The sequence below is a fragment of the Delphinus delphis genome, chromosome 3 (genome assembly GCF_949987515.2).
Source record: "Delphinus delphis chromosome 3, mDelDel1.2, whole genome shotgun sequence".
Lineage (NCBI taxonomy): Eukaryota > Metazoa > Chordata > Mammalia > Artiodactyla > Delphinidae > Delphinus > Delphinus delphis.
The window spans coordinates 117,240,868-117,254,947 of NC_082685.1; positions in this window are offsets into that span (position 1 = coordinate 117,240,868).

The following is a 14,080-nucleotide window of genomic DNA, read 5'->3' on the forward strand; positions in this document are numbered from 1 at the left end:
AATTCATACATTTAATGTCAAGAAATAAATTTTACCCTGAGTTTCTTTCTGTATTCTTCCTGCAATATTTCTCATCTTCACCTAGGCTTATGGATGCCTTGGGCAATGAGGGTGAAGGTGTGTATTCCACAAGGTAAGGAGAAGCAGATTGTTTTCAAAACACTATCTGTTGACCCAATCCAAAAATGGGCAGAAGACCTAAATAGACATTTCTCCAAAGAAGATATACAGACTGCCAACAAACACATGAAAGAATGCTCAACATCATTAATCATTAGAGAAATGCAAATCAAAACTACAATGAGATATCATCTCACACCAGTCAGAATGGCCATCATCAAAAAATCTAGAAACAATAAATGCTGGAGAGGGTGTGGAGAAAAGGGAACACTCTTGCACTGCTGGTGGGAATGTGAATTGGTTCAGCCACTATGGAGAACAGTATGGAGGTTCCTTAAAAAACTACAAATAAAAAAAAAAAAAAACTACAAATAGAACTACCATATGACCCAGCAACCCCACTACTGGGCATATACCCTGAGAAAACCAAAATTCAAAAAGAGTCATGTACCAAAATGTTCATTGCAGCTCTACTTACAATAGCCCGGAGATGGAAACAACCTAAGTGCCCATCATCGGATGAATGGATAAAGAAGATGTGGCACATATATACAATGGAATATTACTCAGCCATAAAAAGAAAAGAAATTGAGCTATTTGTAATGAGGTGGATAGACCTAGAGTCTGTCATACAGAGTGAAGTAAGTCAGAAAGAAAAAGACAAATACCGTATGCTAACACATATATATGGAATTTAAGAAAAAAAATGTCATGAAGAACCTAGGGGTAAAGCAGGAATAAAGATGCAGACCTCCTAGAGAACGGACTTGAGGTTATGGGGAGGGGGAAGGGTGAGCTGTGACAGGGCGAGAGAGAGTCATGGGCATATACACACTAACAAACGTAATAAGGTAGATAGCTAGTGGGAAGCAGCCGCATGGCACAGGGATATTGGCTTGGTGCTTTGTGACAGCATGGAGGGGTGGGATAGGGAGGGTGGGAGGGAGGGAGACGCAAGAGGTAAGACATATGGGAACATATGTTTATGTATGACTGATTCACTTTGTTATAAAGCAGAAACTAACACACCATTGTAAAGCAATTATACCCCAATAAAGATGTTAAAAAAAAAAAAAACACTATCTGTTGAAATTTCTAAAGTGGGGGAGCTCTGCGTTGCTTCATTCATGGGGACTACACCTTGGAAAGGAAATTTACCAATTCTACCTCCCCATCTCCATCCCCTTCCTGTAGTGTGTGTGTGTGTGTGTATGTGTGTGTGTGTGTGTGTGTGTGTGTGTGTGTGTGTGTGTGGTTTGTGTTGCTGTCTCTGAGAATGAGCTGTGGAGGGGGAGGGAAAGGAAAGGACTGCCTCAGAAATCAGTACTATGTAGCAGAGAGATGCGTGCTTTATTGTGACAGGCTCTGAGTACTGGTTTGCTGCCAAAAAGTGAGGGAGACATCAAGTATCCTTCTCCTTCTGAGAGTGGTTCCTGTTATAATACTTAGTGGCAATTCTCAGATTCTGGTATTAAGTTTTCCCTTTTAGGTTTCAGTGTTGTTAGGACCTTTCTGCTTTTTCTGTGTCTTCATAGGGGTTTTAAATTTATAGCATCTACTCAGGAGGCAGCTACAAAATGCCAGTTTCAACCAGAAGTCCTAGATCCCTCGCCCATCCTCGGACACATCTGCATCAGACGCCTCTTCTCTCTGCTCCCTTAATACTCTCTACATTCCTCTTTCATTGCAGTTACAGGTACCAGGTAGGCCTCTAGGTATAGGTACAGGTGTATATTATACAGCTAGTTATTTACTTTTCAGTCTTCTCAGAAAAACTGTAATCTCCTTTAAAAGAATTGCCATGCCTTACTTCATTTTGACTCACCAGCAACTAATACAGTGCCTGACATATAGTGCATATGAAGACGGACACTCATAATCTAGGGGCTTTCACGTTCCTCATACAGAATTGTTTCCAACCAGGCCCAAATTCATAATCTTTCATAATCTTCAAAATGAATTCATTAGCCTCACAAAAGAGAAATGATGCAAAGCTCAATGGGAAAGTAACAAAAGGGAAAAAGAGAAGGAATGATTTTATGCCTTACATTGCTTACTTGCTTGCTTGGAATTTAGATACTTATTTTTAATTAATCAAATTTTGCAATAAGCCACAAAAAAAATCCCTTTCGGAATTTGAAAGATTTGTGTTTGAACACCCAATAGGCATTGTGCCAGAGTTGTACAAACATCTCCAGCTGATAATAAAAATCACAGAAGACATTTAACCTAGGCACCTCCGTCTAATTTACATCCCAATGATGTAAAACCTTTTGCCTTTAAATGTTTCCTGCCACCTTTCTTACCTCTCAGTTTGTGGTTCTGGCACTGCAAATCTTGGCCTTTAGATTGTAAATACTTCCATTGTTACAGTAATAAAAACCCATGATGATATACAAGGTATCATGATGTCAGACCAGCAGCATTTGTGACACCTCTTCCCAATTTCCCATAAAATATCTAGCAAAAAGGAAAGGACTATATCAGTCATAGTATAATAAGTAATGATAAGAAAAAGACTCACAAAAGTCCAGCTGCATCATCAATAGGGAAGGATTGAGGAATAAAATGCTGGGCTTCAGCAGACTGACACAGTCTCTCCCAGAAAGCAAAAAGAGGCTCTGGCTCTCTCTCACTGTCCCACATAGAAAGACTCCATTGACCGAGAAATAACAGTCATTCCACCACTGCACACAAACTGTCTTTTGAACTGGCAGGTGCCAGGTCCTTCCACTCCCCCTTCAGCCATTTACACTATTATACCTGTTGACCAACTGTAGCCACTATCAAGATATAAGGAAGGTAGTGATTGTACCTATGCTAAGCCACGTCAGGTGATCAGCAGTCCACATCACCGAACACATCATATACCCCATATGCACTCAGATGGTCCTGAAATACCTTCCCACGTGCATAGTCAGGGATGAAGAAGATGGAAAATAACAGCAGAGATTCAGCTGTCATGGGCATGGTACTTATTCTTTAGGTGTCTGTAATGAAGTGATTGTCTTAGTTCGGTCTGCTACAACAAATTACCATAGAGTGGGCGGCTTATAAACAACAGAAATTTCTCACAGTTCTGGAGTCTGGAAGTCTGAGATCAGGGTGGCAGCCATCTTCCAGGTTGCAGACCGCCAACTTCTAGTTGTGTCCCCACATGGAAAAAGGGGCAAAAGAGCTTGCCAGAACCTTTTTGATAAGGGCACTAATCCCATTCAGGAGGGCTCTGCCCTCATGACCTAATTACCTCCCAAAGGCCCCATGTCCTAATACCATCACATTGAGACTAGGGTTTCAGCATATGAATTTTGAGGGGCCCATTCAGTCCATTGCAACAATCATGAATTATATACAAAATAAATTAGAATACTAGAACTAGAGAAAGTAATTTCCAATAACAAACATCACCAGGTGAAATATCTGTATGAAAAGTTAAAAACCACCAAAGCCGCTTGACTTTGGTAGATTCTGTTCCTCAGAACACAGCTGTTGCCTCTTGAAAAGATAAGCCCCCGGACAACTTGCAGTGTCTTCTTTCCGCTGCAGAGGGCAGCGGAGGACCAGTCTCTTCAGCGCCAAGTACAGGATTTTAAGAGAACAGGACTACTCAAACCATGCCACTATTTCAAGGCCACGGTCCAAAGTGATGAGCAGGTTAAGAGTGAGGTTAAAGACTCCTATGACCCCAAAGAGTGGGCCTGTTTTCCGGTCCTTCCTGTGTGAGTCAGACTTTACAGAGCCAGAGCTGGTGAAATAAAGATCATCAAGCCCTGCTAAACTCTCTAATTCTGGAAATGGCAAATATGAAGGCTCTTGGGGATAGGGGTTGCGAGGGTAAATCTGAGAGGAAGTTTTCTTGCCTCCTGTCCATGGCACAGCAACCTTCTTCATATTTGAGAGTGATGACTTTATTTCTCTCACCACACACAAGATTTTAACTGTAGTCTTTTTCCTTCGAATACCTCTGAAGGGGTTCAGAATATGCCACCCCAAAATATGCCACTATGGTATAAGGATTATTTTAAGCTGAAGGCAATTGAGAAGAAGCAGGCACAAGAAAAATTCTCAGCCCTCCCCCTCTCTGCCAGGAAGGGCAAGACAATTCTTAATCACCTGAGACAATTCCAGACTCACCCCAGAGACTACACCACTGGCATCTACATAACAAACCTCACTAAAACATGCTAACACATATATATGGAATTTAAGGGGAAAAAATGTCATGAAGAACCTAGGGGTAAGACAGGAATAAAGACGCAGACCTACTGGAGAACGGACTTGAGGATATGGGGAGGGGGAAGGGTAAGCTGTGACAAAGCACGAGAGAGGCATGGACATATATACACTACCAAACGTAAGGTAGATAGCTAGTGGGAAGCAGTCGCATAGCACAGGGAGATCAGCTCGGTGCTTTGTGACCGCCTGGAGGGGCGGGATAGGGAGGGTGGGAGGGAGGGAGACGCAAGAGGGAAGAGATATGGGAACATATGTATATGTATAACTGATTCACTTTGTTATAAAGCAGAAACTAACACACCATTGTAAAGCAATTATACCCCAATAAAGATGTTAATAAATAAATAAATAAATAAAACAACCCTTATCTTCCCTTAGTTTCTCCCATATACTTACCTTTCTACAATCTGCTGTGCCTAGAAGCACAAAGTCCCTTTCCTCTGTCACTTCTCTACAAAGGTATTGTTCTTTTGTTAAGATGCTATATAAGCCCAAGTTCTAACCCCCAATTTGAGTTGCTCATCACTGACTTTTCCCGCGTGTACTCAGATGCACACATTAACAAACTTCTGACTGTTTTTCTCCTGTTAATCTGTCTTTTGACAGTCTAATTTGCAGAGCCCCAGCCAACAAACCTAGGTTTGAGGAAAAGGTTTCTTCCTTCCCTGCGTCTCCCTCCCATCCTTCGTATCCTTCATGCTAAACAAAGTCAATTATTATCATCGTCTCTCTTAACTTTCCAGCCAAGAACTGGCTGCCCAGCAACCAGGGCAGGCACGTGGCTCCTGAACAGGCCTGGATAATGTGAGTGGAGGGTGCTGGGGCAGCCTGGGTGATCTAGCTATAGGAGGCTGTCTGCACATGCGGAGTCCAGAGTGGAGTCCACACAACTGCCAATTTCTCAAGGTTGGATTTTTTCTAATCCATCTGTCTCATTTTATTCATTTTCCTTTTAAAAGCTATTGTTCACTTTTAATTATACAAATAAATACTTATTCACTTTTAATTATACAAATAAACACAAGTACATTCCCATAGTAAAAATATTAAATGTTACTTGTGGCTAACTATTTCCCAGAACCTCCAAATCCCAGTCTCTCCACAGAGAAAACCATCATTGCCCGTTTGGCTTGAATACTTCTAGGCATGTTTCTACGCTTGGATTACATATAGTTACACTTACCAAAACAAAGAGTTTCATTTTTTTGTCATTGCTAATTGTTACTTTACACAAATGACATCCAATTATACCTGCTGATCTGTGACTTTCCTTTTGTTCACTCAACAACAAATTTCTTATAATGTTCATGCCACTTTATAGACCTACAGATCTAACCACATACTCAGCATCTGCTATGTCGCATTCCCTATATGTTCACATTGTTCATTTAAGCACCCCCATGATGATGGATATTTAAATTATTTCTAATTTTTATTATAAATAAATAATACAGTGAATAGCTACATATTTGTAAATGTTTTATTACAATAAATTCTAGGAAGTTAAATTGCTGGGCAAAAGATACACACAGTGATATATCTTAACATGGTTTTAAACCTCTCTCAGTCTGACCTTGAGAATGATAAGCAAGGGGCAGCAGAAGTGGGGAAAAGTCCAAGGAGCCCAGATGGACAGAGCTAAGACAACTCAGACTGTCATGGTAGGCAGAGCCTTTTCCCCTGAGGGCGTCTGAAATGGGCTATACAATAGATCTTTGAAAACCCTCAGTGGGCAAAGGCTACTCAAGCTGATTTGAGAGAGCTAGGTATGGCCATGGAGCTCATTAGTAAAGCAGCTGCTAGTCACTGGCAGCAAAAAACTCACCACCACTCTGGGATCCATTCTGGTCCCACAACACAGCTCCTTCTTTGAATGATAAAGGCAATCCTGAGGAAGTAGATGTGGACCTCACTTAAGTCCTGCAGAAAAGGAAACAAGGATTTTCTCAGTCTTTCCTTCAAGAAGTAGCTGACTGATGGACAACATGCAATGATCTAAGCTCAGTGAATACAAGCTGCTAAACTCCTTGACCTCATGTACCCAGCTTGATACAGCCATCCAACCAAGGTCCAGTGCTTGGCTGAATTATTACAGGTGATGAGACATGCCATTGTAAAAGTAATTAAATTATCAAGATGATGCATAAGAGATCAGCTGCACACAATGAATTGTAGTTGGTCCCTGATTATGACTCAGATGTAGACATTTTGAACCAGGATGGAAAGGGCTCCTCACCTGTAACTATTTCTTCCAAATACATGCTTTCCACAACTACTGCTGTGTTCCACCCATGGAAGTATGACAGCAAGCAAGCATAATCCAGTAAACGAAAAAACTGTGGAATGCAATCCTATTCACACAAAAGTGTATAATTTGGACAAAAGGCAAGATTTCATGTAGGTCCAACAAGCCTCTATCAGAGGTCAGTGAGATGGGAGATGTGGAAATTTAACCATACCTGGAAGTCCATAGTTAAGGTAAAGCGCATCCTGGGCCATATCTGCCTTTTGGTGTTAACTGGTCATACAATAATGATTATAGATTGGACTCAGCAATGTCCTCCAAGTCACCAGCAAGAAGGACATAACACACAAAACAAAAGCCTCTTGGCTCTCCATACCTACTTGGCATACCATTATACTGTTTTTGAATTATTGCAAATGATACGTGAAAGGATTTCAGCTTTACCGATTGACCACATATAAACTCAATGAGCTTAACATTAGTCCCATGAAGATCTTCCTACCATTCCTTCCTGTTTAATTGCATCATGTGAAAGACTGCTCAAAGTTCAGAAATAGCTCTGAAGAAGAACAGTTCTGACTTTGGTTTGAATTCCTCAGGTAAAACCTTAAAGCTTGCATTCCACCACTTTTCAGAATATTATGATTAAGGAGAGGGACAGCATCTTCAGTACCCTGGTTATGGTCTGCTGAGCTTCATGTAAATGTAAATCCTCAGTATATATATTAGAACCTGGAGCCACCACTAGCCAGAATAATCAGCTTGCTTTCTTGGTTGCCCTAAGAAAAAGTTTAAAGGAAACCTATTGTAGCAGGTTGAGTAAGACAACCTCTCTAAGCTTGCTCAGGACACAGAAGCTGCCCAAGTTATTGAAAATAATGGAGCTATAACTCTTTTGACAGAATTCCTTCACTCTAGAAGTAAGGATATAGCAACATGAAACTACAGGGTTTTTTTTCCAAACGTGTGAGAATGAACCACCTTTCAGTTGAGTTGACTAGCTCTCTCTCTTTCTTCAGAACTGAGCCAGTGGCTTAGAACGAGCCCATTGGTCTTGGACTTTATTGGCCATTTTCAGAATGATCCAGACTGTGGATAGAATGTCCAAGGTATGGACCCATGTTGAAACATGAGACCATGACCACCATCCAGATGCTGACCAGCTAGATGCTTGGCTGCCAGATCTGGGACATTATGGATGGACTGCCCTAGGTCACCACCATCAGCTGTCCTAGTTTGATATTGATACTATAAATTATGAATAAGAGTGACAATACAAATGGATTTGGGGACTAACTCCAGGAAAAGAATGCACAAGAATGGATCATAAGATAGACTTTTTAAAACCCTAGCCTTTATTTAACAAAATAATAAATTTTAAATATTTGTAATAGAACTGCCTTTGCTTGCTTTGAAGTAGCTCTTTAATTTTTTGTTTTGAATAATGGTTAGTTTTTTAAGTTATAGTAAATAGTGTTACAGCAATTTCTAATTTTTAAGAAACAAGTAATAATGTAGAACAAAGGTTGGCAAACTAAGGCCTGCAGGCCAAATCCAGCCTCCTGCCTGTTTTTGTATAGTCCCCAAGATTATAATGGTTTTTACTTTTTTTTTTAATGCTCGTGGGTGGAAATCAAAAGGATGATACATAATGATATGTGCAACTTATAAGAAACACAATTTTTAGTGTCCCTAAATAAAGTTTTCCTGGAACACCACTTCACTCATTAGCCTACAGTTTTTCTAACCTGCTCTTATAAGATGCTTCAGGAGAAAATGAAATTACAAAAACAGTCCTGAATCAAAATAAATTTTTAAATTGACAAAAATTTTAACATATACTGACAAAACTTTTAATATATACTGATAAATTGCCCTCCAGAATACAGTGAAATTTACAATCCCACCTGCAGGTTATCATATGTCCTTGTATATCTATTTCTCCATATCCTTGCCAACACAGTAATTTTTACCAATCTGATTAGTGAGAAATGATGTCTTTACATTTGTAGTTTCCTGCTTACTAGTGACAAAGAGCACCTTTTTATGTTTCTTGATCAGTGTACATTTCTTATTCTGTTGATTGTCTATGAATACCTTTGGCTTGTTGAAAAAAAATCTATCTTACTGTCTTTTAACTATTTCCCTGATTACTAGAGCAGTTGTGTTCTTTAACGTTTATTGGTCACTTTTTTCTTCCTATTCTGTGAATTGCCTGTTTATACCTTTGCCAATTTTTCTACTGTGTTGCTTGCCTTGTTCTTATTAATATTGAATTCTTAAGAATTATTTTTGTTTAGGGGGTCTCAAAGTGCAGTCAGTTTTCAGAAAGCAAACATAATCTGACACAATAACCTAAATTAAACTCTTGTCCAAGCCAGTCCTGGGGTTAGCATATTGCCCCTTGTCTGTGTTGTACACCTACAGCAAAGCACATAAAACTGCCAGATAACAAATTAGTTCTGTCCTCCAGTGAATGCCACACGCCTCTTCTTTCCTTTTCTAATAAGCCGTTCAAAGAAAGAAGGGAATTGATCATTAAAAATAGCTGCTGGGGACAGGAATAAAGACGTGGACATAGAGAATGGGCTTGAGGACACGGGGAGGGGGAAGGGTAAACTGGGACGAAGTGAGAGAGTGGCATGGACATATATACACTACCAAACGTAAAATAGCTAGTGGGAAGCAGCCGCATAGCACAGGGAGATCAGCTTGGTGCTTTGTGACCACCTAGAGGGATGGGACAGGGAGGGTGGGAGGGAGACGCAAGAGGGAGGAGATATGGGAACATATGTATAGGTATAGCTGATTCACTCTGTCATACAGCAGAAACTAACACACCATTGTAAAGCAATTATATCCAATAAAGATGTTTAAAAAAAAAAAGCTGCTGGTTTTATCAGTAGCACTCAGTAATAATCAAAATCAGCTTTGGGCTCAGACAGCAACAGCATGTATTGAACATCCTCTGTGTGTGCTGGTGATTCATTAAGAAGCTAGCAAAGGACCTTCTAGACCCCCTGGTGGTGGAGGGATGGGGGGGAGGTGGTGCTAAGCAAAACCAGACCAGCCCACCAGGGGATAAGATACTAGAAGGGGTCCAGGTTGAAGCCCTTAGAGACTGCCATGGTCGATCCAGGAAACAGGGATGAGTTGACAAGTCCAGAGGGCAGGAACGGGGCCAAAGGTAGGAAACAAGATTTAGGACATGGATGGACCTGGAAAGAAAGGGGAAGAGGGAGTGAAGCAAGGCAAGCCCTGGAAGCTGTTCAAGGTCCCCAACCTGCTGCTGTAACAGCCACAAGACATCTTACATGAGCCCTCACGTGCAGTGGCTTAAAGCAAGTTCTCCACTCTCACTGAGCAACCCATAGAGTCCTTGACCCCTCCCCAGAGAGACGGATTCATTGGCCTGGGGTGGAGCCCAGGCATCCGTATTTTTTAAAACATGAAGCTAGGGTTGAGAACTCCAAGCTTAAAGAGTCAATCAGCTGACATAGAAGGAAGAGACATGGCCACAGTCTTGTATATGTTACAGTTGTCCCTTGGTATCCAAGGGAGATTGTTCCCAGTAACTCCACAGATACCAAAAGCCAAGGACGCTCAAGTCCCTTGTATTAAATAGCATAATATTTGCATCCTCCCACATCCTCCCATAGACTTTAAATCATCTCTAGATTACTTATAATACCTAATGCAATGTAAATGCTAGGTAAAAAGTCATAAATACAATGTAAATGTATGTAAATAGCTGCCTGTGCATGGCAAGTTCAAGTTTTGCTCTTTGGAACTTTCTGGAATTTTTCTTCTGCCTACTTTCAACCTCTGGTTGGTCGAATCCACAGATGTGGAACCTGTGGATTTAGGGGGCCAACTGTAATAACTGCCTATTTTCTGCCTATTTTCAATCTCTGCCTATTTCCTTTTTTTTTTTTTTTTTTCGGTATGTGGGCCTCTCACTGTTGTGCCTCTCCCGCTGCTGAGCACAGGCTCCGGACGCACAGGCTCAGCGGCCATGGCTCATGGGCCTAGCCACTCCGCGGCATGTGGGATCTTCCCGGACCGGGGCACGAACCTGTGTCCCCTGCATCGGCAGGCAGACTCTCAACCACTGCGCCAGCAGGGAAGCCCTCTGCCTATTTTCAATCTCTGGTTTGTCGAATCCACAGATGTGGAACCTGTGGATATAGGGGGCCAATTGTAATAACTGCTGTGCTCAGAAGCCCAGCCCTGGGTGGACTGCTGCTCTGGACCACCCAAAGTCAGGCCTGAGAGGGAAATCAAACCCAAGTGCCACAAGGGAGGAGTTGATGCCTAGAAGAACTGCAGTGCCACTAGTTAATCTAGGAAACAGTGAACAGAAGATAATGTGTTCTGTGACACCCCCATGAGTCCACGAGTTAACTACATCAATTTGTTTCAGTTAGAAATATAGATGGATTGCTCAGCAGAGAATTCTGGGCTAAGAATGTGCACTAGGAAATCACCAAGAGCTGCTATTGTGCCCACCTATATTCATATGTTGAAGCCTTAGCCCTCATTGTGATGGGATTTGGAGATGGGGCCTTTGGGAGATAATTAGGTTTAGATGAAGTAAAAAGGCTGGGTCCCTTGTGATGGGATTAGTGCCCTTATAAGAAGAGACACCAGAGAGCTTGCACTCTTTCTCTCTCCTCCATGTGAGGACACAGCAAGAAGGCAGCCATCTACAAGCCAGGAAGAGAATCTTCACCAGAAAATGACTATGCTGGCACCTTGATCTTGGACTTGTAGCCTCCAGAAGTGTGAGAACATACATTTCTACTGTTTAAACCGAATATTTTGTTATGGTAATTTGTTATGGCAGCCCCAGCTGACTGATACAAGAGCCATGGGAATGGACCAGATTACACAAAAAGAGATCAGAGAGTGAGATGAGAAATATATCAAGAATAGAAACTTGGGGAGTCTGACATTTAAGGTAGGGCAGAGTAAAGAGATCCAGGGAAGGGCAAGCAAGCCACCAGAGAGACAGAAAGAAAATGAGGAATGTGCCGAGAGAGAAGAGATTTGAAGAAGGCAGGGATGCTGGACAGAGTCACTGGAGAGAAGGACACAGTATGAGGAAAGGAGAGAGGCCTTTCAAACCTTCTGCAGTGAAGTCATTGCTAACCTCAGAGAGACAATTTCAGGCAAAGGAGAGAGGCTTTTCTCTTCTTCCCCTTGTAGGGCTGGCTGCCTGGCCCTGCTCGGCACAGTTATGGGTTCTGAGGCTTGTGGACTGGAAAGTACATTAGGAGCTCCTTCTATACCATCTGGTCCATCAGGATGCTGTGCTGCCTGTGTCTGGAGTCCACAGAAGAAGCAAATGGTGCTTAGCTCATCCCCAGACTGTCAGACTACCTGGTAGGCCTTATGCTCACATCCCAAGTTACTAGATGGAACCCCACTGAGGCTGGAGCCCAGCCCCTGCCCCATCCTAATGAAATGGAGACCCTGACTCCCTCAGCTATCTCCTGCCAGCTCCTTTCCTTGGGGCTGGTTCTTTCTTCCCTATATTAGCTTAGGTAAACCTCTGATTTATAATTTGGACACTTAGATGCAACCAAGAGCCACAGCCATCTCCTGGAAGTCCTGATTTCGTGCTACCTTAGGCACAGCTGAGGGCAAGATCAGACATTTCAGCATGCCCCCTTGCACTGGGGATTTGGTACCAACATCCCATTGGTCCTCGTCGGTCCCCTTCCTCATCACACCACTGCCTCATGCCAGTTTAGTCTTTTCACTGCCCCCTTTTCCTCTGTCCTGGGAGCCCCAATCATGCTATGGGGTAGGGGCCACAGCACTGATAAGTATGCACTCACACTTTTCTCCAAGGTGCTGTCCTAACTGGCCTTTCCGAGTGCCTCAATGCCTCTGACAATGTGGGAGTTCTTTCATCACTTTTTTTTTTTAATAATGTTAACAGACATATCAACACATTTGTCAAAATCACAAGTCAACAGAAAAAATTCAAACACTTAACAGAGTAAATATGAGAGCTGTCTCCAGGCTGCAATAATCTCGCTGGAACGCAGGCAGACACAACAAACCTCCTCTCATTTCCCTCCCACTACATCCTTTACACCAAGGCCATCGCCTGTCCTTCCTGGACCCTGATGATCTCGCCAATGAATAAACAATTAGGCTTGACTCAAGTTTCCGGACCAAGCTGAGCCCATGCTGCCAGCAGCCTGATCTGTGATGAATGATCAGGGATCTTGGAAAATGTTGTGCTCCATATTTCACCCAGGGAATAATTTCTTGGTGTTAACTTTTTAAAAAGTGATTTCTAAGAGGGCTTAGAAAAAAGCCTACAAGACATCACCACAGTCATTCGGTTTTGTAGAATCCTTTGATATGCTCAGATAAAAGAGACAGTTCTGTGTAATTAACCTAAGCCTGTGGACGATCACCTAAGGTCTAATGGGTGTTGGACCAAGCCTGATGGATGCAGGGGAGGCGGCACTGGGTATCCCAGTCCTGTTTGTTGCCAGCCCCAAGGGTAGTTAGATGAGCCCTGTGTCTCTTGTCACCTCTCTCTCATAAACAGGACAGAAATGAAATCCAAACCAGGGCCTCTGCTGATAACCTGAAGACACAGAAAGGATATATTTATGTCCAGCCCTGGTAAAACTGCTAAACTGCCTCAGTTTCTCCACTGGGAACGAGGGTGGATGCAGCTTGGAGCAGATGCAGTGTTTGTCTATCCCAATCCTATGCTATGCAGATGTGCACCTTTGCTCCACTCCAGCCCCTCCCTCCTGCCCTTAGCCACTCTATTCCAGGAGAAGAGGCAGAATGGTCAGCCCATCAATCCAAATATCAATATCTCCAAGAAATGATAGTGGACCTCCTTCCTCAAAATCTGGATGTTGCTAAGTACCTCCAGTGGTCAGATGCTATCTGCTTCTTTAGGTCTTGGATATTGATCTTTGATTGCTATGTCTATTTTTCTTGGCTTATCCCATAATCCTTGGGCGGGTAAAGGATACAATATTATACAGAAATACAGACAACACAGCCTGAGTAGTCTGCCTTGCTAAACCATATGATCCTGTACACACAAACATCTATCCTGACCATCTCAATGAGTCCAGCATCGGGACCAAAGACATGCCAATTACTTTCCGAGTTGCCTGGGCCATAGGCTCATTAGTGGAGAAAGTGATGGGAGCGATGGCAGAGAATGTGCTGCCCACTGCTCACAGGTAGCAGCTTCCAGGAGTCAGAACGGGCCAGTAGGAAGCAGTGGGAACATCACGCCCCAGTCCTGGTTTTATCCCAGGGTCACTCTAGGACTTTGTTCTCTCTCTGCCTCACCTCCCTCCTCTGTGGCAGGAAAACACCGTCTGTCACCCAGGGAGGGCCAGGTTGAGAAGTCCCTAATGAGGGACCAGCAGGAGTTGACAGCTGTCCTGTGTGGAACAGCACGTCCTTGTTAGGCCACATCCCTCGCCC